General features: G+C 38.4%; 1 protein-coding gene across 1 annotated transcript in view; it reads left to right on the plus strand.

The window, feature by feature from the left end:
* Positions 1-22,951, plus strand: part of FCGBP (Fc gamma binding protein) — a 143,083-nt gene that overhangs the window by 66,519 nt on the left and 53,613 nt on the right. Inside the window, exon 9 of the mRNA XM_089902835.1 lies at positions 1-22,951. This exon is cut by the window's right edge and continues 13,407 nt beyond it. The gene's annotated coding sequence lies outside the window, so the exon portion shown is untranslated.

Genomic DNA, 22,951 nt, shown 5'->3' on the forward strand with positions numbered 1-22,951 from the left:
GCTTGCTTTTGGAAGATAACCCTTCAATTCGTGCCATCACTTTGGGACATGGACATATCCTGGTGGGAACGAAAAATGGAGAGATCCTGGAAATTGATAAGAATGGCCCAATGACACTGCTCATTCAGGTACTGTGTTTGCACACATCCTAAACCACAATTCACACCAGAGCTGGAACCAGGGTGAGGCAACGGGGGGCACTTAGGGCGCAAAATTTAAGGAAACACTCACTATCAGGGTCAGGCAAATGCTGTATTAATCATCTATTGCTGTGTAACAAATTGTCACAAACTTAGCAGCTTAAAACAAAAACATTCCTCATCTTATGGTTTCTGCAGGTCAGGAGCCTGAACACAGTTTAACTGGGTTCTCTGTTTAAGGTTTTTTAAGGCTGCAATAAGGGCCAGGGCTGTGGTCTCATCTGAGGCTTAGCTGTGGAAGGATCTGCTCCAAGGTCACTCGAGTTGTTGGCAGAGTTCAGTTCGTTGGGGATGCAGGACTGAGGGCTTCCGTTTCTTGCTGGCTATTGGCCAGAGGCCACCCTCAGCTCTCAGAGGCTGCCTATAGTTCCTCGTCACATGGGGTTCCCCAACACGGCTGCTTGCTTCCTCAAAGAGAGCAAGGGAAAGAGGAAAAACAGGTACTGCTGTGCCTTTAAGTAACTTTAACTAACATAATCATATCATCACATATGTGTAATCATGAACATCCATCCCCTTTGCCATATTTTATTGGTTGGTAACAAGCCACAGGCTATACCACACTCAAAGGGAGGTGGTTACACAAGAGTGTGAAAACCAGGAGCATCATGAGGGTCACCTGTCCAGCACAGTCTGCCCTCTGACCACCAATTATCATGTCTCTACCACATACAAAATACATCCCCCCTCCCAAGGTCCCCAAGAGCCTTATCCCATCATAGTATCTGTTCAAAGTCCATAATCTCATTGTCTAAATCAGGCCCAGGTGTGGGGGGTGCTGTTTGGGTGTATTTCCTCTTGATCTGTCAAAATCTGGCAGGCAGATTCTTAACTACTGCACCACCAGGGAAGTCCAGAGATTGTTTTATTTCTTCCTTTTCTTTTTTAAAATATAGTTTTATTGTGGTAGAAGTCACATAATATAAAACACGATTTTAGCCATATTTAACTGTACAGTTCAGTGGCACCAGGTACATTCACATTGTTGTGCAACTCTCATCATCATCCATCTCCCGACTTTTTCACCTTCCTAAACTGAAACTTTGTCCCCATTCAACAGTAATTCCCCTGGACTTCCCACGTGGTCCAGTGGTTAAGACTTCGCCTTCCAATGCAGGGGGTGTGGGTTTGACCCCTGGTCAGGGAGCTAAGATCCCACATGCCTCAGGGCTAAAACACCAGAACATAAAACAGAAGCAATATTGTAACAAATTCAATAAAGACAAAAAAAAAAAATGGTCCACATAAAAAAAAAAGATAGGAACACTAACTCCCCATTCCCCCTCCCCCTCGAGGGGGGTCCCTGGCATCTACCAATGTACTTTCTGACTCTACGAATTTAACTATCCTAGGTACCTCGTATATATAAGTGGAATCAAACAGTATTTGTCTGCACCTACTGTATATTGGAATGCATTTTTAAGGTTAACTTAATATATGTCCTACAAACAGATTGTACCTTCTTTTTTTTCCACTCTGCTATACAGTAGGTTCTCATTCGTTATCTATTTTATACATATTAGTGTATATATGTCAATCCCAGTCTCCCAGTTTATCCCACCCCCCTCTTTCCCCTCTTGGTGTCCATACATTTGTTCTCTATGTGTGTGTCTCTATTTCTGCTTTGCAAATAGGTTCATCTGTACTATTTTTCTAGATTCCACATATATGCGTTAATATATGATATTTATTTTTCTCTTTCTGACTTACTTCACTCTGTATGACAGTCTCTAGGTCCATCCACGTCTCGGCAAATGGCACAATTTTCTTCCTTTTAATGGCTGAGTAATATTATTTCTTCCTTTTCAATGTGTATATTTATTTATTTTTTCCTGCCTTCTTGCACCAGCCAGGACTCTCAATACAGTATTGAATAAGAATGGTAAAGCAAACATTCTTTTCTTGTTCCCAAAATTACATAGAAAGCATTCTGACCTTCTAACATTAAATATCTGTCCAGATGTCCTTTAGCAGGTTAAGGACGTTTCTATTCCTAGTTTGCTGAAGTTTTTTGTTTGTTTGTTTGTTTTTTACCATGAATGGATGTTCAATTTTGTCAAATGTTTTTTCTGTATCTATTGAGATGACCATGCAGTGTTTATTCTCTAGCCTGTTAATATGATGAATTTCATTGATTGCTTTTTTTTGTTTTTTTTTTGCGGTACGTGGGCCTCTCACTGTTGTGGCCTCTCCCGTTGTGGAGCACAGGCTCCGGATGCACAGGCTCAGCGGCCATGGCTCACGGGCCTAGCCGCTCCGCGGCATGTGGGATCTTCCTGGACCGGGGCACGAACCTGTGTCCCCTGCATCGGCAGGCGGACTCTCAACCACTGCGCCACCAGGGAAGCCCCATTGATTGCTTTTTGAATGTTGAACAATCTTTGTATTTCCAGAATAAACCCTACTTGGCCTTTTTATATGATATCCTTTTAAATTTATTCTTTTTATATATATTGTTGGATTCGATTCACTAATATTTTGTTAGGGATTTTTGTGTCTAAGTTCATGGGGGATATTGATTTGTAATTTTCTTTCTTTGTAATGTCTTTTTCCGGTTTCTGGTAGCAAGGTAATGCTGGTCTCATAAAATGAGTTGGAAAGCGTTTCTTCCTCTTCTATTTTCTGGAAGAGATTTTTTAGAATTCACGTTATTTCTTCTTTAAATATTTGATAGAATTCTCCAGTAAAACCATGGGCCTGGAGATTTATTTTTGAAAGATATTTAACTATAAATTCAATTTCTTTAATATTGATACTTATAGGAGCTCTCAGGTTATCATTTTCATCTTTGATGAGTTTTGGTAGTTAGCGTATTTCAAGGAATTGGTCCATTTCATGTCAGTTGTCAAATTTATGAGCATTGAGTTTTTTGCAGTATTATCTAATTATCCTTTTAATGCCTATAGGTTCTGTAGTAACATCTCCTCTTTCATTCTTTTTTTTTTAAACTAGTTTTCATTTAACGGTGGCATACGTGTTATTCATTTATTTATTTTTGGCTGCATTGGGTCTTAGTTGCGGCATGTGGAATCTTCGTTGAGGCATGTGGGATCTTTCGTTGTGGCATGCAGGTTTTCTCTTCTCTAGTTGTGGCGTGCAGGCTCCAGAGTGTACGGGCTCTGTAGCTTGTGGCACATAGACTCTAGTTGAGGCGTGCGAGCTCAGTAGCTGTGGCCCGCGGGCTTAGTTGCCCTGCGGCTTGTGGGATCTTAGTTCCCTGACCAGGGATTTACCTGCAATCCCCTGCATTGTAAGGCGGATTCTTTACCACTGGACCACCAGGGAAGTCCCTCCTCTTTCATTCTTAATATAGGTAATTTTTGTCCTCTCTCTCTTTCTCTCTCTCTCTCTCTGGTCAGTTTAGGTAGAGGTTTATCAATTGTATTAACCTATCAAAGCGCCACTTTTTAGTTTTATTGATTTTTCTCTACTATTTTTCCCTCTTCAATTTCATTGATTTCTGCTCTATTTTTTTTTCCTTCAGTGCTTTGGGTTTCATCTACTCTTCTTTTTCTAGGATCTTAATGTAGAGAGTTCGATTTGAGAACTTCTTTTATAATATATGTGTTTACTGCTATAAATTTACCTCTAAAAACTTCTTTAATTGCATCCACAAATTTTTATATGTTTCCCTTTCCATTCAGTTAAAAATATTTTCTATTTCCTCTTAAGTCTTCCTCTTTGACTCAGGGATTGTTTAGAAGTGTGTGATTAATTTCTAAATATTTGAGAATATCCTAGATATCTTTCTAATACTGATTTCTGTTTCAGTTACACTGTGGTCAGAGGATATACTTTGATGTGTATAATTTGTGTGTATGTGTGATGTGTATACTTTGATGTGTATATAATTTTGCATAATTTGAATTATTTTACATTTGTTAAGGTGTTTTTTTTAATGACCCAGGATATGGTCTATCTTGGTGTGAATATTCTAAGTGCACTTGAAAAGAATGTGTTTTCTGCTATTCTTGGGTGTAATGTTTTGGAATATCAATTAGGTCAAGTTGCGTGACAGTATTGTTCAAATCCTCTCTATTCTTGCTTATCTCCTGTCTACTTGTACTATTGATTGTTGAGACAAAGGTGTTGAAATTTCCAACTATAATTGTGGATTTGTCTAGTTCTTCTTTCAGTTCTATCAGTTTTTTGCTTGATGTTTTGAAGCTCGGTTGTTAGGTGCATGCACATTTAGGATTATTAAATCTTCTTGGTGAATTTATTTTTGTATCATTATATGATGTCCGTGGTAATTTTTCTTGTTCTGAAATCTACTTTGTCTGATATTAATAGGATGACTCTTGCTTTCTTTTGATTAGAGTTAGAGTGGCATATCTTTTTCCATACTTTTACTTGTAGACAGCTTATAGTTTTTTAATTTAAAAAATTTTAATATAGTTTATTGGTTTATATCATAAAGTTTCATGTATACAATATAATATTTCAACTTTTGTATTCACCAACAAAAATTTAGTTTCCATCTGTCGCCATACAGTTGACCCCCTTTACCCATTTAGCCCTCCCACCACCCTTTTTCCCCTCGGGTAACCACTACTCTGTTCTCTGTATCAATGTGTTTGTTTTGTTTGATTTGGTTTGTTCATGTATTTTTGTTTTGTTTTTATATTCCACAAGTGAAATCACACAGTATTTGTCTTTCTCCATCTGACTTATTTCACTGAGCATAATAACATCAGGGCCCATCCATGTTCTCACAAATGGTAAGATTTCATTTTTTTATGGCTGAGTAGTATTCTATTGTATATATATACCACGTCTTCTTTATCCATTAATCCATCAATGTGCAGTTAGGTTTTTTATATATCTTGGCTACTGTAAATAATGCTTTGATAAACATGGGGTACATATATCTTTTTGAATTAGTGTTTTCCTTTTCTTCAGATAAATACCCAGAAGTGGAATAGCTGGATCATATGGTAGTTCTATTCTTAATCTCTTGAGGAATCTCCATGCTGTTTTCCATAGGGGCACCCCGATTTACATTCCCACCAACAGTGTGTGAGGGTTCTCTTTTTTCTACATCCTCCCCAACACTTTTTATTTCTTGTCTTTTTGATAATAGCCAATCTAATGGGCATGAGATGATATCTCATTGTGGTTTTGACTTACATTTTCCTAATAATTAGTGATGTTGAACATATTTTCATGTGCCTGCTGGCCATCTGTATGTCTTCTTTGGGAAAGTGTCTATTCAGCTTCTCTGTCCATTTCTGTTTTTTTTAAAATTTTATTTATTTTTTAAACAGCAGGTTCTTATTAGTTATCTATTTTATACATATTAGTGTATATATGTCAATCCCAATCTCCCAATTCATCCCCCCCCAACCCACCCCGCTTTCCCCTTTTTTGGTTTCCATACGTTTGTTCTCTATTTCTCTATTTTTGCCTTGAAAACCGATTCACCTGTACCATTTTTCTAGATTCCACATATATGCGTTAATATATGATATTTGTTTTTCTCTTTCTGACTTACTTCACTCTGTATGACAGTCTCTAGGTCCATCCACGTCTCTACAAATGACCCAATTTCATTCCTTTTTATGGCTGAGTAATATTCCATTGTATATATGTACCGCATCTTCTTTATCCATTTGTCTGTCGATGGGCATTTAGGTTGCTTCCATGACCTGGCTATTTTAAATAGTGCTGCAATGAACATTGGGATGCATGTGTCTTTTTGAATTATGGTTTTCTCAGGGTATATGCCCAGTAGTGGGATCACTGGGTCATATGGTAGTTCTATTTTTAGTTTTTTTAAGGAACCTACATACTGTTCTCCATAGTGGCTGTATCTATTTACATTCCCACCAACAGTGCAAGAGGGTTCCCTTTTCTCTACACCCTCTCCAGCATTTGTTGTTTGTAAATTTTCTGATGATGCCCATTATAACCAGTGTGAGGTGATACCTCACTGTAGTTTTGATTTGCATTTCTCTAATAATTAGTGATGTTGAGCAGCTTTTCATGTGCCTCTTGGCCATCCGTATGTCTTCTTTGGAGAAATGTCTATTTAGGTCTTCTGCCCATTTTTTGATTGGGTTGTTTGTTTCTTTAATATTCTATTTCTTTTCTTTCTTTCTTTCTTTTTTTTTTTTTTTTTTGCGGTACTCGGGCCTCTCACTGTTGTGGCCTCTCCCGTTGTGGAGCACAGGCTCTGGACGCGCAGGCTCAGTGGCCATGGCTCACGGGCCCAGCTGCTCCGCGGCATGCAGGATCTTCCCGGATCGGGGCACGAACCCATGTCCCCTGCATCGGCAGGCGGACTCTCAACCACTGCGCCACCAGGGAAGCCCTGTTTCTTTAATATTGAGCTGCATGAACTGTTTATATATTTTGGAGATTAATCCTTTGTCCGTTGATTCGTTTGCAAATATTTTCTCCCATTCTGAGGGTTGTCTTTTCGTCTTGTTTATAGTTTCCTTTGCCGTGCAAAAGCTTTTAAGTTTCATTAGGTCCCATTTGTTTATTTTTATTTCCATTACTCTAGGAGGTGGGTCAAAAAAGATCTTGCTGTGATTTATGTTTAAGAGTGTTCTTCCTATATTTTCTTCTAAGAGTTTTATAGTGTCCTGTCTTATATGTAGGTCTTTAATCCATTTTGAGTTTATTTTCGTGTATGGTGTTAAGGAGTGTTCTAATTTCATTCTTTTACATGTAGCTGTCCAGTTTTCCCAGCACCATTTATTGAAGAGACTGTCTTTTCTCCATTGTATATCCTTGTCTCCCTTGTCATAGATTAATTGACCATAGGTGCATGGGTTTGTCTCTGGGCTTTCTGTCCTGTCCCATTGATCTATATTTCTGTTTTTGTGCCAGTACCATATTGTCTTGATTCCTGTAGCTTGGTAGTATAGTCTGAAGTCAGGGAGTCTGATTCCTCCAGCTCTGTTTTTTTCCCTCAAGATTGCTTTGGCTATTCGGGGTCTTTTGTGTCTCCATACAAATTTTAAGATTTTTTGTTCTAGTTCTGTAAAAAATGCCATTGGTAATTTGATAGGGATTGCATTGAATCTGTACATTGCTTTGGGTAGTATAGTCATTTTCACAATATTGATTCTTCCAGTCCAAGAACATGGTATATCTCTCCATCTGTTTGTGTCATCTTTGATTTCTTTCATCAGTGTCTTATAGTTTTCTGAGTAGAGATTTTTACCTCCTTAGGTAGGTTTATTCCTAGGATTTTATTCTTTTTGTTGCAATGGTGAATGGGATTGTTTCCTTAATTTCTCTTTCTGATCTTTCGTTGTTAGTGTATAAGAATGCAGTGTATTTCTGTGCATTAATTTTGTATCGTGCAACTTTACCAAATTCATTGATTAGCTCTAGTAGTTTTCTGATGGCATCTTTAGGATTATCTATGTGTAGTATCATGTCATCTGCAAACAGTGACAGTTTTACTTCTTATTTTCCAATATGTATTCCTTTTATTTCTTTTTCTTCTCTGATTGCCATGGCTAGAACTTCCAAAACTATGTTGAATTATAGTGGTGAGAGTGGACATCCTTGTCTTGTTCCTGATCTTAGAGCAAATGCCTTCAGTTATTCACCATTGAGAATGATGTTTGCTGTGGGTTTGTCATATATGGCCTTTATTATGTTGAGGTAGATCCCTCTATGCCCACTTTCTAGAGAGTTTTTATCATAAATGGGTGTTGAATTTTGTCAAAAGCTTTTTCTGCATCTATTGAGATGATCATATGATTTTTATTCTTCAGTTTGTAAATATGGTGTCTCACATTGATTGATTTGCTTGTATTGAAGAATCCTTGCACCCCTGGAATAAATCCTACTTGATCATGGTGTAAGAACCTTTTAATGTGCTGTTGGATTCTGTTTGGTAGTATTTTATTGAGGATTTTTGAATCTATATTCATCAGTGATATTGGTCTGTAATTTTCTTTTTTTGTAGTATCTGTGTCTGGTTTTGGTATCAGGGTGATGGTGGCCTCGTACAATGAGTTTGGGAGTGTTCCTTCCTATGCAATTTTTTGGATGGGTTTAAGAAGGATGGATGTTAACTCTTCTCTAAATGTTTGATAGAATTCATCTGTGAAGCCATCTGGTCCTGGATGTTTGTTTGTTGGAAGATTTTTAATCACAGTTTCAATTTCATTACTTGTGATTGATCTGTTTATATTTTCTATTTCTTCCTGGTTCAGTCTTGGAAGTTATACCTTTCTAAGAATTTGTCCATTTCTTCCAGATTGTCCATTTTATTGGCATAGAGTTGCTTGTAGTAGTCTCTTATGATGCTTTGTATTTCTGTCATGTCCATTGTAACTTCTTCTTTTTCATTTCTAATTTTATTGATTTGAGTCCTCTCCCTCTTTTCCTTGATGAGTCTAGCTAAAGGTTTATCAATTTTGTTTATCTTCTCAAAGAACCAGCTTTTAGCTTTATTGATCTTTGCTATTGTTTTCTTTGTTTCTATTTCATTTATTTCTGCTCTGATCTTTATGATTTCTTTCCTTCTACTAACTTTGGGTTTTCTTTGTTCTTCTTTCTCTAGTTCCTTTAGGTGTAAGGTTAGATTGTTTAGTTGAGATTTTTCTTGGTTCTTGAGGTAGTATTGTATTGCTATAAACTTCCCTCTTAGAACTGCTTTTGCTGCATCCCCTAGGTTTTGGATCATTGTATTTTCGTTGTCGTTTGTCTCTAGGTATTTTTTGACTTCCTCTTTGATTTCTTCTTTCTTGGTTATTTAATAATGTATTGTTTAGCCTCCATGTGTTTGTGTTTTTTACTTTTTTTGCCCTTTAATTTATTTTTAATCTCATAATGTTGTGGTCAGAAAAGATGCTTGTTATGATTTCAATTTTCTTAAATTTACTGAGGCTTGATTTGTGACCCAAGATGTGACCTATCCTGGAGAATATTCCATGTGCACTTGAGAAGAAAGTGTAATCTGCTGTTTTCAGATGGAATGTCCTATAAATATCATTTAAATCTATCTGGTCTGTTGTGTCATTTAAAGCTTGTGTTTCCTTGTTAATTTTCTGTCTGGATGATCTGTCCATTGGTGTAAGTGAGGTGTTAAAGTCCCCCACTATTATTGTGTTACTGTCGATTTCCTCTTTTATAGCTGTTAGCGTTTGCCTTATGTATTGAAGTGCTCCTAGGTTGGGTGCATATATATTTGTAATTGTTATATCGTCTTCTTGGGTTGATCCCTTGATCATCATGTAGTGTCCTTCCCTCTCTCTTGTAACGTTCTTTATTTTAAAGTCTATTTTGTCTGATATGAGCATTGCTACTCCAGCTTTCTTTTGATTTCCATTTGGATGGAATATCTTTTTCCATCCCCTCACTTTCAGTCTGTATGTATCCCTAGGTCTGAAGTGGGTCTCTTGTAGACAGCATATAGATGGGTCTTGTTTTTGTATCCATTCAGCGAGCCTGTGTCTTTTGGTTGGAGCATTTAATCCATTCACATTTAAGATAATTATCGATATGTATGTTCCTATTAGCATTTTCTTAACTGTTCTGGTTTTTTTTTTTTTTTTGTAGGTCCTTTCCTTCTCTTGTGTTTCCCACTTAGAGAAGTTCCTTTAGCATTTGTTGTAGAGCTGGTTTGGTGGTGCTGAATTCTCTTAGCTTTTGCTTATCTGTAAAGCTTTTGATTTCTCCATCGAATCTGAATGAGATCCTTGCCGGGTAGAGTAATCTTGGTTGTAGTTTCTTCCCTTTCATCACTTTAAATGTATTGTACCACTCCCTTCTGGCTTGTAGGGTTTCTGCTGAGAAATCAGCTGTTAACCTTATGGGAGTTCCCTTGTATGTTATTTGTCTTTTTTTTCCACTGTTGCTTTTAGTAATTTTTCTTTGTCTTTAATTTTTGTCAATTTGATTATTATGTGTCTTGGCGTGTTTCTCCTTGGGTTTATCCTGCCTGGGATTCTCTGCACTTCCTGGACTTGGATGGCTATTTCCTTTCCCATGTTAGGGAAGTTTTCAACCATAATCTCTTCAAATATGTTCTCGGGTCCTTTCTCTCTCTCTTCTCCTTCTGGGACCCCTATAATGCGAATGTTGGTGCATTTAATGTTGTCCCAGAGGCCTCTTAAGCTGTCTTCATTTCTTTTCTTTCTTTATTCTGTTCCGTGGCAGTGAATTCCACCATTCTGTTTTCCAGGTCACTTATCCATCCTTCTGCATCAGTTATTCTGCTATTGACTCCTTCTAGTGTGTTTTTCATTTCAGTTATTGTATTGTTCATCTCTGTTTGTTTGTTCTTTAATTATTCTAGGTGTTTGTTCTTCTCAGTCTTTGTTAAACATTTCTTACATCTTCTCAATCTTTGCCTCCATTCTTTTTCTGAGGTCCTGGATCATCTTCACTATCATTATTCTGAATTCTTTTTCTGGAAGGTTGCCTATCTCCACTTCATTTAATTGTTTTTGTGGGGTTTTGTCTTGTTCTTTGATCTGGTACATAGTCCTCTGCCTTTTCATTTTGTCTTATCTTTCTGTGAATGTGGTTTTTGTTCCACAGGCTGCAGGGTTGTAGTTCTTCTTGCTTCTGCTGTCTACCCTCTGGTGGATGAGGCTATGTAAGAGGCTTGTGCAGGCTTCCTGATGGGAGGGACTGGTGGTGGGTAGAGCTGGGTGTTCCTCTGGTGGACAGATCTCAGTAAAACTTTAATCTGCTTTTCTGCTGATGGGTGGGGCTGAGTTCCCTCCCTGTTGGTTGTGTGGCCTGAGATGACCCAGCACTGGAGGCTGCAGGCTCTTTGGTGGGGCTAATGGTGGACTCCGGGATGGCTCATGCCAAGAAGTACTTCCCAGAACTTCTGCTGCCCGTGTCCTTGTCCCCACTCTGAGCCACCGCCTCTGCAGGAGACCCTCCAACACTAGCAGGTAGGTCTGGTTTGGTCTCTTGTGGGGTCACTGCACTTTCCCCTGGGTCCTGATGTGCACAGCACTTTGTGTGTGCCCTCCAAGAGTGGAGTCTCTGGTTCGCCCAGTCCTGTCAAAGTCCTGCAATCAAATCCTGCTAGCCTTCAAAGTCTGATTCTCTGGGAATTCCTCCTCCCAATGCCAGACCCCCAGGTTGGGAAGCCTGATGTGGGGCTCAGAACCTTCACTCCAGTGGGTGAACTTCTGTGGTATAATTGTTCTCCAGTTTGTGAGTCACCCACCCAGCGGTTATGGGATTTGATTTTATTGGGATTGCGCCCCTCCTACCGTCTCATTGCGGCTTCTCCTTTTCCTTTGGATGTGGGGTATCTTTTTTGGTGAGTTCCAGTGTCTTCCTGTTGATGATTGTTCAGCAGTTAGTTGTGATTCCAGTGCTCTCGCAAGAGGGAGTGAGCACACGTCCTTCTACTCCAGTATCTTGAACCAATCTGTGTCCATTTCTTAATTGATTGTTTTTTTGTTGTTTGAGTTGTATGAGTTCTTTATATATTTTAGATATTAGCTGTCTGCTAGCTCATTGTTAATGTATAGAAATTAAGCAGGTTTTTTGTATATCGATTCTGTACCCTGCAAGTTTACTATATTTGTTTATTATTTCTAATAGTTTTTTTGGGTGTATTTATGGTTTTCCATATATAAAATCATGTCTTCCGTGAGTAGTGACAGTTTTACTTCTTTCTTACCAGTTTGGGTGCCTTTTATTTCTTTTTCTTGCCTAATTGCGTTGGTTAGACTTCCAGTACTGTGTTGAATAAGAGTGATGAGAGTGGGCATCCTTGTCTTGTTCCTGATCTTAGGAGGCATAGTTTTCAGTTTTTCACCCTTAAGTATGATATTAGTTGTGGATTTGTCATATATGGCCTTTATTCTGTTGAGGTATGCTTTCTCTATACCCATTTTATTGATAGTTTTTATCATAAGTGGGTGAATTTTGTCAAATTTTTTCCTGTATCTACTGAGATGATCATATATTTATCTTTCATTTTGTTAATATGGTATATCACATTGATTGATTTGCTGATGTTGAACCATCCTTGCCTCCCTAAAATAAATCTCACTTGATCATGTTGTACGATCCTTTTAATGTATAATGTTGTATTCAGTTTGCTAATATTTTGTTGGGAATTTTTGCATCCATGTTAATCAGAGATATTGGCCTATGATTTTCTTTTTTTTGTATTGTCCTTGTCTGTATTTGGTATGAGGGAGATGTTGACTCATAAAATGAGTTAAGAAGCATTCCCTTATCTTTGATTTTTTTGGAAGAGTTTGAGAAGGATAGATATTAAATCTTCTTTAAATATTTGGTTGAATTCACCAGTGAAACCATCTGGTCCTGGACTTTTGTTTTGGGGAGGTTTTTGATTACTGTTTCATCTCCTTGCTAGTGATCGATCTATTCATGTTTTCTATTTCTTCATGATTCAGTCTTGGAAGGTTGTATGATTCTAAGAATTTATCCATTTCTTCTAAGTAGTCCAATCTGTTGGTGTATAACTGTTCATGATATTTTCTTATAATCCTTTGTATTTCTGTGGTTTCCATTGTTATTTCTCCTTTTTTTCCTGTTTTTATTTATCAGTCTTCTCTCTTTTTTTCTTAGTGCGTCTAACTAAAGGTTTGTCAATTTCTAACATCTTTTCAAAGAACCAGCAATTTCATTGATCTTTTCTATTGTCTTTTTGTCCTTATTTCATTTATTTTGCTCTGATTTTTATTATTTCCTTCCTTCTACTGACTTTAGGCTTTGTTTCTTCTTCTTTTTCTAGTTCCTTTAGGTATAGAGTTAGATTGTTTATTTGAGATTTTTCTTATTTCTTGAGATGGGCCTGTATTGCTATAAACTTTTCTCTTAGTACTGCTTTGCTGCATCCTGTAGATTTTGGTATCTCATATTTTCATTTTCATTTGTCTTCAGGTATTTCTCCATTTCTCCTTTGATGTCTCCATTGACCCCTTGTTCAGTATCATGTTGTTTAGTCTCCACATATTTGTGATTTTTCCAGCTTTCTTCTTGTAGTTGACCTCTAGTTTCATACCATTGTGGTTGGGAAAGATGCTTGATACGATTTCAATCTTCTTAAATTTACTGAGGCTTGTTTTGTGGCCCAACATATGATCTATCCTTAAGAGTGTTCCATGTACACTTGAGAAAAATTAGTATCCTGCTGCATTTGGATGGAATGGTCTCTACAAATCTGTCAAATCCATTTGGTCTCATGTTTCATTTAAGGCCACTGTTTCCTTGTTGACTTTCTGTCTGAATGATCTATCCACTGATGTAAGCGGGCTGTTAAGTCCCCTACTATTATCACGTTGCTGTCAATTTCTCCCTTTAGATCTGTTAATAATTGCTTTATATATTTTGGTGCTCTTATGTTAGGTACATATATATTAATAACTGTTAAGTCTTCTTGATGCTTTTTCCCCTTTATCAATATATAATATCCATCTTTTCTCTTGTTACCTTTTCTGGCTTGAAGTCTATTTTGTCTGATGAGTGTGGCTACATCTGCTTTCTTTTGGCTTCCATTTACTTGGAGCATCATTTTCCATCCCTTCACTTTGAGCCTGTTTGTCTTTAGAACTGATGTGGGTCTCCTGGAGGCAGCATATAGTTGTTTTAATTTTTAATCCATCCACCTATTCTATGTCTTTTGATTCGTGAATTAAATCCATTTACATTTCGGGTGATTATTGATAAATGAGGACCTAGTACTGCCATTTTATTTTTTGTTTTCTTTGCACTTAAGAAATTCTTTAACTATGGCCCTCAGTTTGGCCTTTGACCTGAAGATCACCTACAGCCTCAGGTGGTCCCATTTCTAAAGGTAACTTTTTTTTTTAGTAGTTCTTTTAAAATTGAAGTATAGTTGATTTACAGTATTGTGCCAATCTCTGCTGCACAGCAAAGAGACTCAGTTTTATCCATGTATGCATTCTTTTTAAAAATATTATTTTCTATTATGGTTTATCCCAGGAGGTTGGATATAGTTCCCTGTGCTATACAGTAGGACCTTGTTGTTTATCCATTCTAAATATAATCGTTTGCATCTACCAACCCCAAATTCCCAGTCCATCCCTCTCCCTCCCCCCCCCTCCACCTTGGCAACCACAAATTAAAGGTAACCTTTTTAATAGTCTCTTCAATTCAGTCAGAGGGTTACTAGAATTAGTACTCAAATAAAGGAGGATAGAGGGGAGCTATGTCAGTCTTACAGTCCTTTGTTTTAGGTACTATTTATATCTTTAATCATTCATTAGCCTTCTACAGCAAATCCTTCCATCAAGCTATTTTGGAATTTTGAAGTCTTGGGGCTTCTGCATACCAATTAAAATAGGTACAATTGTTGAGGATAAGAACTCTCTAAAACTTTACCAGTTTTGAAAATTTTCCAATTCGAATGGCCATCATCTGGCCATTGACGAGTAGGATCTTAATAGTAACTCAAACAAATAAAACACAAGAGACAGCCCCACAAGAGAGTGCAAAGGATGCAGCCCTCACAAGATCCAGAAAGTTCACTCCCAAAAATAGTCTAAGAACTCAAAGACCTTCATTGTACAAGTAGAAACAACAAAGGTTGAGATGACAAAGGCCCCTTATGGACTGAGACCCTCATGACAAACTCCTCTGAGAGCTGACCCAGTTGAACAAAGAACACTCAGCTTGGAATCCCAGTCTATTCAACTGACTGCCAAATATGTGTTGGTACGTGCACCTTCCAGATGGAGGAGATCAGAAAGAATATTCTCACTGGTCAATGAGTGAGTTTCTCAGGACATATATCAAAAAGAAAGGAAAACCTAATCTGGCCAGTGGTTTTCCTCCTTATGACAGAGGACACAAAAGACAGACAAAGAAAAACAATGACCATCTTTGGGAGGAAAAGGATCCACAAACCAGGAATATTCTACCAAACTTCAAACCAAGAGTCACAGAGTCCAAGGAGCTAGATCTACAAATATTTTCTCCTGTGAATCTAGTTTTTAAAAATGAGGAAAATCCTCAAAAAAAAAAAATAGAGGAAAATTCTCACGACTCTTGGTTTCTACAGATGCTGCAGGCAGAGATCTGGGAGACTGACTGACATGGTAAGAATTCTTACCTTTTGCCTGCTTTTGTCAGGTGTCCCAGGATCTCTTAACTGTAGTAGCCTTAGGGCGAGTAGTGTCCAGCCAGTAAAGTTTCATTCCATCCTTGTCATCAACTACTGGGGAGGAATTAATGTCCCTCTATCCTTCTTGGTTCTTCTGGCTGCTCTAAGAATTAAATTGACATGGGATAGATTAACAGGAGAAAATCAAATTTTAATAACATGTATACATGGGAGAGACCCAGAAAAACTGAGTAATCCGTTAAATATCTTAATTATCTCTCCTCTTCTACCTGTATCATTTCTAGATTTCTATCTTCGAGCTCTCTTCCATGTGGTCTGCCCTATTTCCAATGCTTTCTAAAGGTTCTTCATCTCATTTATCGAGTTCTTCAGGTCTAGCCTGTTTGGTTATTTTTTTTAAGTTTCAATCTCTTTAGTAAAGTATTCCTTCTGTTCATTATTTTTATTCCTGAGTTCATTGAGCTGCCTTTTTGAGTTTTCTTGCAGCTCACTGAGTTTCTTCATGACAGGTATTTTGAATTCTCTGTCAATTAGATCACAATATTCTGTGACTTTAAGTTTGGTTTCTGGAGAATTGCCATTGTCTTTTTGTGATACCGTGTTACCATGGTTCTTCAAGGTGCCTGATAAGTTGTTCCTTAGCTGGAGCATTTGGAGTAGTGAACAACCTTCTTCCTCAGGTAAAGCTTTTTTTTCCCCCTTGAACTTGAGGCTAAGGATTCATTAGCAATAAGAGGCCTTTCTTGTGTTTTCCAGTAGGTGGCGCTATAGCAAAGGTTTTGGGTTCTCTTACCAGAGCTACCCCCGGTTATACATATTTGAGAAGGAGTACTTTCCACTCTCCACTGCCTCTGTCAGAGGGGTCCCTTGGTGCCCTCAGTGTAGCTGCTTGGTGCCTTGATGCCGCCAATGTGGCATCACCACCTGGGGCACTGGGATGGTGCACGCCTCCACCATGTTTGGGGTGTCCTGGTTCTGTCAAAGCGGGGAGCCAAGGGGGAGCCAGGGTGGCAGGCATCTCTGTCATGACCAGGCTTTCAGGTTGGTGGGCTCTGCTGCTGCAGACAGGGCAGGGCTGGAGTTGTGGGTCCCTTTGTAGCTGGACCCTGATGGACAGGGTCACAGGCCCTGCTGCTGCTGCTGTGTGGTTCCCTGTGGCCAGCAGCATTGCCACAGCCGGGAGGCTGGTGTCATGTACACTGTCTTCCTGATGCTACTGGGTTCTCTGCAAGATCAGCCACCATGGCCAGGTTCCAGGGGTCAGGTCACAAACTACCTCTGCTGTTCCCCCTGTTCTGCCTCCTCTATGTGTTCCAATCCACCCACCTTTAGATGTACAGATGTGAGGAATTCTCTGACATCCTGATGTGTTGGGATGAGGCACCTTTGTTGAGTTATGGATGTTTCACTGGTTGTAGATTGAAGGGGAGACACAAAGGAGTGTCATGCTGCCATGATGCTGAAGTCACTATAAAGTCAGACAGCATATAGTTTTTTTTTTAAGATTATTCTTTTTTTTTTTAAAAAAAGAGGTGCATTTCTTTTTTAAAATAATTAATTAAGGCTGCATGGGGTCTTCATTGCTACATGTGGGCTTTCTCTAGTTGTGGCAAGCGGGGGTTACTCTTCATTGCGGTGCTTGGGCTTCTCATTGTGGTGGCTTCTTTTGTTGTGGAGCACAGGCTCTAGGTGCACAGGCTTCAGTAGTTGCAGCACATGGGCTCAGTAGTTGCGACACATGGGCCCTAGAGCACGCGGGCTTCAGTAGTTGCGGCGTGTGGGCTCAGTAGTTGTGGCTCATAGGCTCTAGAGTGCAGGCTCAGTAGTTGTGGCGCACGGGCTTAGTTGCTCTGCAGCATGTGGGATCTTCTCAGACCAGGGATAGAACCTGTGTCCCCTGCATTGGCAAGAGGCTTCTTAACCAATGTGACACCAGGGAAGTCCCAGCATATAGTTTTAACCTAACCTGACAATCTCTGCCTTTTAATTGGTATGCTTAGTTCATTTAAGTGTAATGTATTTATTGATAAATTGGACTTAGGTCTATCATTTTATTATTTGTTTTCTGTTTGTTCCCTCTGTGTTTTGTTCTTATCTTTCCCCCTTTTTGTCTTCTTCTCAGTTTGAATTTTTAAAATTTAATTTCTCTGTTGGCTTCCCCAACATCTCCCTGCCCCCCACACATACACTTTCTGCTTATAGGTGATCCTTTCCTGTCCTCTGACTGAAAAGAGAATTTCTTAAAATTTTTCTGCCTTCGTTTGCCTCCCAGATCTGGGATTTGGATCACCATCTGGTTAAAGTAGGGAGATATAGGAGGGGGAAAAAACCCACAGAAACTTCACTACCATATCAGTAATTTTTCGAATTTTGACTTCCCTCCCCAATATGCCTGCCCTCAGTTACTTTTCAGGGTCCTCAGGTAGTTGCTTTATCTATTCTGGCCAGAGCTTTTAGTTGTAATCAGTGAGAAATTATGTATAGTAGGCTTAATCAATCTTAATGAGAGCCATAAGCAAACACACACAAGAGAGTCTGTTGAGAAGACTGACATTGTTTTGAGTTTTTCAAATATCTTTAATGTCCCACTTAATAGAAAACGACTGGATTCTGATAACTGCTTCTGCATTCAATGTGTTGTGAAATGTTGTTTTGGTTGAAGTATATGAGGAAAGTCTGGAGCAGTTACAATATAGGGGTATATTTCATAGTCTCTCTAGATAAACGTGCATCTTCTTTATTTTTAACACTACAGCAAAACTTTACAAATGGTAGTTTCTTAAAGGTTAGTTGCAATGTGCAGTCTGAAACCATATCAACAAACTTTTAAAAATCTGTTGGTCTGTCTTGCATTTTGAATAGCTCTTTTACCTATCTTGAACAGATCCTTTACCTATTCATTTTTTAATAACATCACGCATCACATATCTGGAAAATACTGGTTTACTGAGTTATTCAGATTTCCAAAAATGTTGAAACATTTCCATTATATAATATCAAAAATCATAGTCATAAGTATCCACAATGACTTGGAAATAAATCGATGAATTTGAGAGATGTAAAGGAAGTATAAGTAATAAGACTAAGTGACTCATTAGAAGTGGGGATGAAAGGAAGGGAGAAGAACCAAGCTTGGGCTACTGGATGAGGGCGTATTGTTCACTGAGAAGATACAGGGGGAGAAGCAGATTTGGAAGGAGGGTTATGATGTTGGGTTAAGGTACCCATGAAACATTTATGTGGGAATGTCCCAGAGTCAAATGGATATATGGAACTGGAAGTTACTTAATGTCTCATTCCATTTATAAGACATTCTTGAAAAAGAACTGTAGGAACAGAGAACATACTCAGTGGTTGCCTGGGGTTATGGGGAGAGCACGGGTGGGACTACAAAAGGACAGCATGGGGCTTCCCTGGTGGCGCAGTGGTTAAGAATCCGCCTGCCAATGCAGGGGACACGGGTTCAAGCCCTGGTCCGGGAAGATCCCACATGCTGCAGAGCAGCTAAGCCCGTGTGCCACAACTACCGAACCTCTGCTCTAGAGCCCGCGAGCCACAACTACTGAAACCCGTGCGCCTAGAGCCCGTGCTCTGCAACAAGAGAAGCCACCTCAGTGAGAAGCCTGTGCACCGCAACGCAGAGTAGCCCCCGATTGCTGCAACTAGAGAAAGCCCACACGCGCGCAGCAATGAAGACCCAATGCAGCCAAAAATAAATAAATAAAATTAAAAAAAAGAAAAAGGACAGCATGAGGGAGGTTTGGGGAATGGTGAAACTGTTCTGTATCTTGATTGTGGTAGTGGTAACAGACATCCATATATGTCAATTCTACTGTATATTAATTTAAAAAATTAAACAGGAAAATTACTCTTGGGTTTCTGGCTTGGAGAACTGGTGCCGGTGGTGGCATCATTCACTGAGATTCAGAATAAGAAGAGGACCTGGGCAGGTGGAGGGAGACAATGAGGTTTGGGATATACTAAGTTTGAGGTGCCTTTGAGACATCCAACAGCTATCAACTAGACAATTAGACACACCATCTGGAACTCAAAGGAGAACTGTTCTTAAAATTTTCAAAATCCTCACTTGGTGTAGAATCATGGATTTTTCTCCTGAACTTGCACCCGTGTTATCAAGAACTACTGTGCCATGTTTCTTATCGCTGTACTTATATTGGCCTAGCACCATCAACTTAGTTTTTACATCTCAGCCATTATATGGTGGTAAATAATGAATATTGATAACTTCTGTGTGGGACCTTATTTACAATAAGAAATATAACAAAAGCAGAAGGTCATTAAAACCATTATAGGGTATGACTCACCTTATGGTGGTATCTGAAGTCAGGAAAGGAGAGAAGGCTCCTCGAGACGGCTTAGGAAGAGTATGGAAGGTAAGAAGAGGCAGCAATGACAGAGGCTCGAAGATGAGAAGTGACAAAGGATTAGGAGCTTGAAAGTTCCAGCCTGAGCGGTTAGATGCAAACCAGGTGTGTGTGTGTGTGTGTGTGTGTGTGTATGTGTGTGTACATAAGTATGTGCTGTCAGAGAAGCCAACAGAAGGAGAAAATTCATAAAAGAGGTGCTTGTGAGAGATCACACCAGAGCAGGAAAATGTTCTCTGGATATAATTACAATGATTACTGGTAACCTAGGCTGGCATAAACTCAGTGCAATGGTAGGGGTGGAAACTAGACTGTAGGGGCTGAAGAATGTAGAAAGAATGAATGTAGAAAGTGGAAGAATATAGAAAGTTGAGCCAGAGAGTATACATAGCTCTTTCAAGAAACTTGACTCTGATGGAAAGGGGAGTAAGAGGGCTGTAGTTAGGGCAGAAGGAGTTGTTAGAAAGGTGTGTGTGTGTGTGTGTGTGTGTGTGTGTGTGTGTGTGCATGTGCATATGTATTTTAAAGAAGTTTGATCATCATTATAAGATGATGTGCAGAAGCAGAGATTTAGAGAATGGGGTTAATTGATAGAGCCAGTCTCCTGTCACAGAGGGAGGGAGATAGTATTCTGATTAGGGTGCACTCTATCTTCAGTCCCTTTAACTTTACGCTGGAGCCATTAGCCAACACTAATTAGAGGCATAAGAACTGGAAACTATCTCTATTTGATGATTATATGGTTATAAAAGAATCAGCAAAGAGCAACCACAAATAGGAAAATTTAGTTAAGTAACATGACATACAATTAATGTACAGAAATCAACGGCCTTCAGCAGTATCCAGTTAGAAGAGGTAATAGAAGAGCACACCCTATTCACAAGAGCAAATAGTAATGATAATAAAATACCCAGGCAGAAACTTAAGAAATGTGTAAAACTTATATGAGGAAAACTATAAATACTCATGAAGGACACAAAAGTAAACATGAACAAATGGAAGGGCAGTGTGTTTGGATAGAAGTCTCACATAATAAATATAGTAATTCTTTTTTTAAATTTTATTTATTTATTTTTGGCTGCATTTATTTATTTTTGGCTGTATCGTTGCTGCACACAGGCTTTCTCTAGTTGCGGTGAGCAGGGGCTACTCTTTGTTGCGGTGCATGGGCTTCTCATTGTGGTGGCTTCTCTTGTTGCACGGGCTCTAGGCACACGGTCTTCAGTAGTTGCAGCACGTGGGCTCAGTAGTTGTGGTGCACGGGCTTGGTTGCTCTGCGGCATGTGGGATCTTCCGGGACCAGGGGTTGAATCCGTGCCCCCTGCATTGGCAGGCGGATTCTTAACCACTGCACCACCAGCAAAATCCCAAAGATAGTAATTCTTTCAAAGTTAATTTATAAATATAATGCAGCTCCCTTAAAAATACCATCAGGTTTTAATCTAGAATTAGAAAAGTTGACTATAAAAACTTATTTGAAAGAATAAATAAGAACAGCTAGGAAAACTCTGAGAAAGAGGACCATGATAGAGAGGCACTACCAGAGAGTTATACATACTATAAAACTTCTGTAATTACAACAATGAGGTATTAGCATATGAATGGATAGACCAAAAGAACAGCCTAGAAAATTCAGAAATGGACCCACGTGCATATAGAAATTTAGTAGATGATAAAGGTTGCATCTCAAACCATTGGAGGGAAGAAGGATTTTTAAAATAAGTGGTACTGAGGTAAGTGGAGAATCATATGGAAAAAGATCAGATTAAATCTGCTCCTCACACCATACACTGGATAAATTTCAAAAGGGTTAGAGGTCAAAAAAAAAAAAAAAAGGGTCAGAGATCTGTATTTTAAAAGACGAAACTATAAAAATACTAAAAGAAAACATAATGGATTCCTTTATAATCTTGAAGTGGGCAAAATTTTGCTAACCATGATTCAGAATGTAGAAGCAGTAAAAGAAAAGATTGATACGTTTGACTACATAATAATAAATTTTTGCATGGCAGAAAACACAACGAGAAAAATAAAAAGAAGAACAGAATTCACAGAAAACACAAGTCCTTAAACAAATGAGCAGGTGGTTGACCTCATTTATAATACTTGAAATGCAAACTAAAACTACATTGAGATATAATTTCTCACCTACCGGATTGACATCATACTCTGTTGTCATGTTGTGGGGAAACTGGTATTGCTGGTAGGAATGAAAACTAGTACAAGCCACAGGAAGGAGGATCTGGCAATTTCCAGCAAAGTCACATACATGTGGCTTTTTACCTATCAATCTCACTTCTAACCAAATTATGTATTCCCTTTGATCCAGAAGTTCTCATTTTAATATCATTTCTAGGGTTCTATGACAAAGATACAGTGGCAAAAAATACAAAATAATGAATGCATAAAGTTATTTGTGATATCAGTTTTTGTAACAGAAAAATACTTGAAACCAAAATATCCATCAGTAGCGAACTGATTGAATAAGCCTAAGGTATATTTATACAGTAGAATACTATGCAACTCTAAAAAAGAATGGAGATGATCTTTACATGTTGTTATGGTGTGATCTCCATGATAAAGTGTTACGCAAAAAAGTAAAGTGAAGGTTGGTGTATATGATATGCTACCTTTTGTGTAAGAAAGAAGGAAAATGAAAATACACACATATATATATTTTCAAAAAGAAACAATGGAAAGATGAATAAAAATGGTTTCATATAGGGCAAAAGAGGAAATATGGTAGAGGGCACAGAGATGACAGTGAGACCTCTGTGAAGATAACTCATTATAAAGTTTTGGCTTTGGAATCATGCAAATGTTCTATAAAATTTTTAAAAATTTAAACAAAAAGACAGTTCCCCTGCTAGTGCCCAGATTATGGTCTCTAAATACAACTTGGTAAATTCCTGATAGGAATCAAAGCTCTCTGAGAAATGGCTGATTCCGGATTTGGTCAAGAAATGTACAAAGATGAGTCTGGAACATCTTGCCATACCGTAAATTAAGGAGGCTCCTACTGGCCTAGGGTGGAAATTGAAAGAGCAAATATGTTCAAAACCTATATATTCATAATAATATTAAACACAGACACAGACACACACACACACACACATGTTTGTTTACCTTCAGAGAGAACTGTCTAAATCTGAAAATTGAAGCATTTAAGTTGTTTTTTTCTGTATTCACTGCAACTCAGGATAACCAAAGAATTAATGAGAGATGTTTCTCTGTATAGTAGTATATGTATATATTAGTATACAGATGTTTCTCTTTTAGTAGCTAATAAATGAAGAAAGAATGATAAA

Source organism: Delphinapterus leucas, chromosome 20 (assembly GCF_059928025.1).
Source record: "Delphinapterus leucas isolate spDelLeu-1000000601 "Yukka" chromosome 20, BTC_Dleu_Yukka2, whole genome shotgun sequence".
In the NCBI taxonomy this organism is placed as follows: Eukaryota; Metazoa; Chordata; class Mammalia; order Artiodactyla; family Monodontidae; genus Delphinapterus; species Delphinapterus leucas.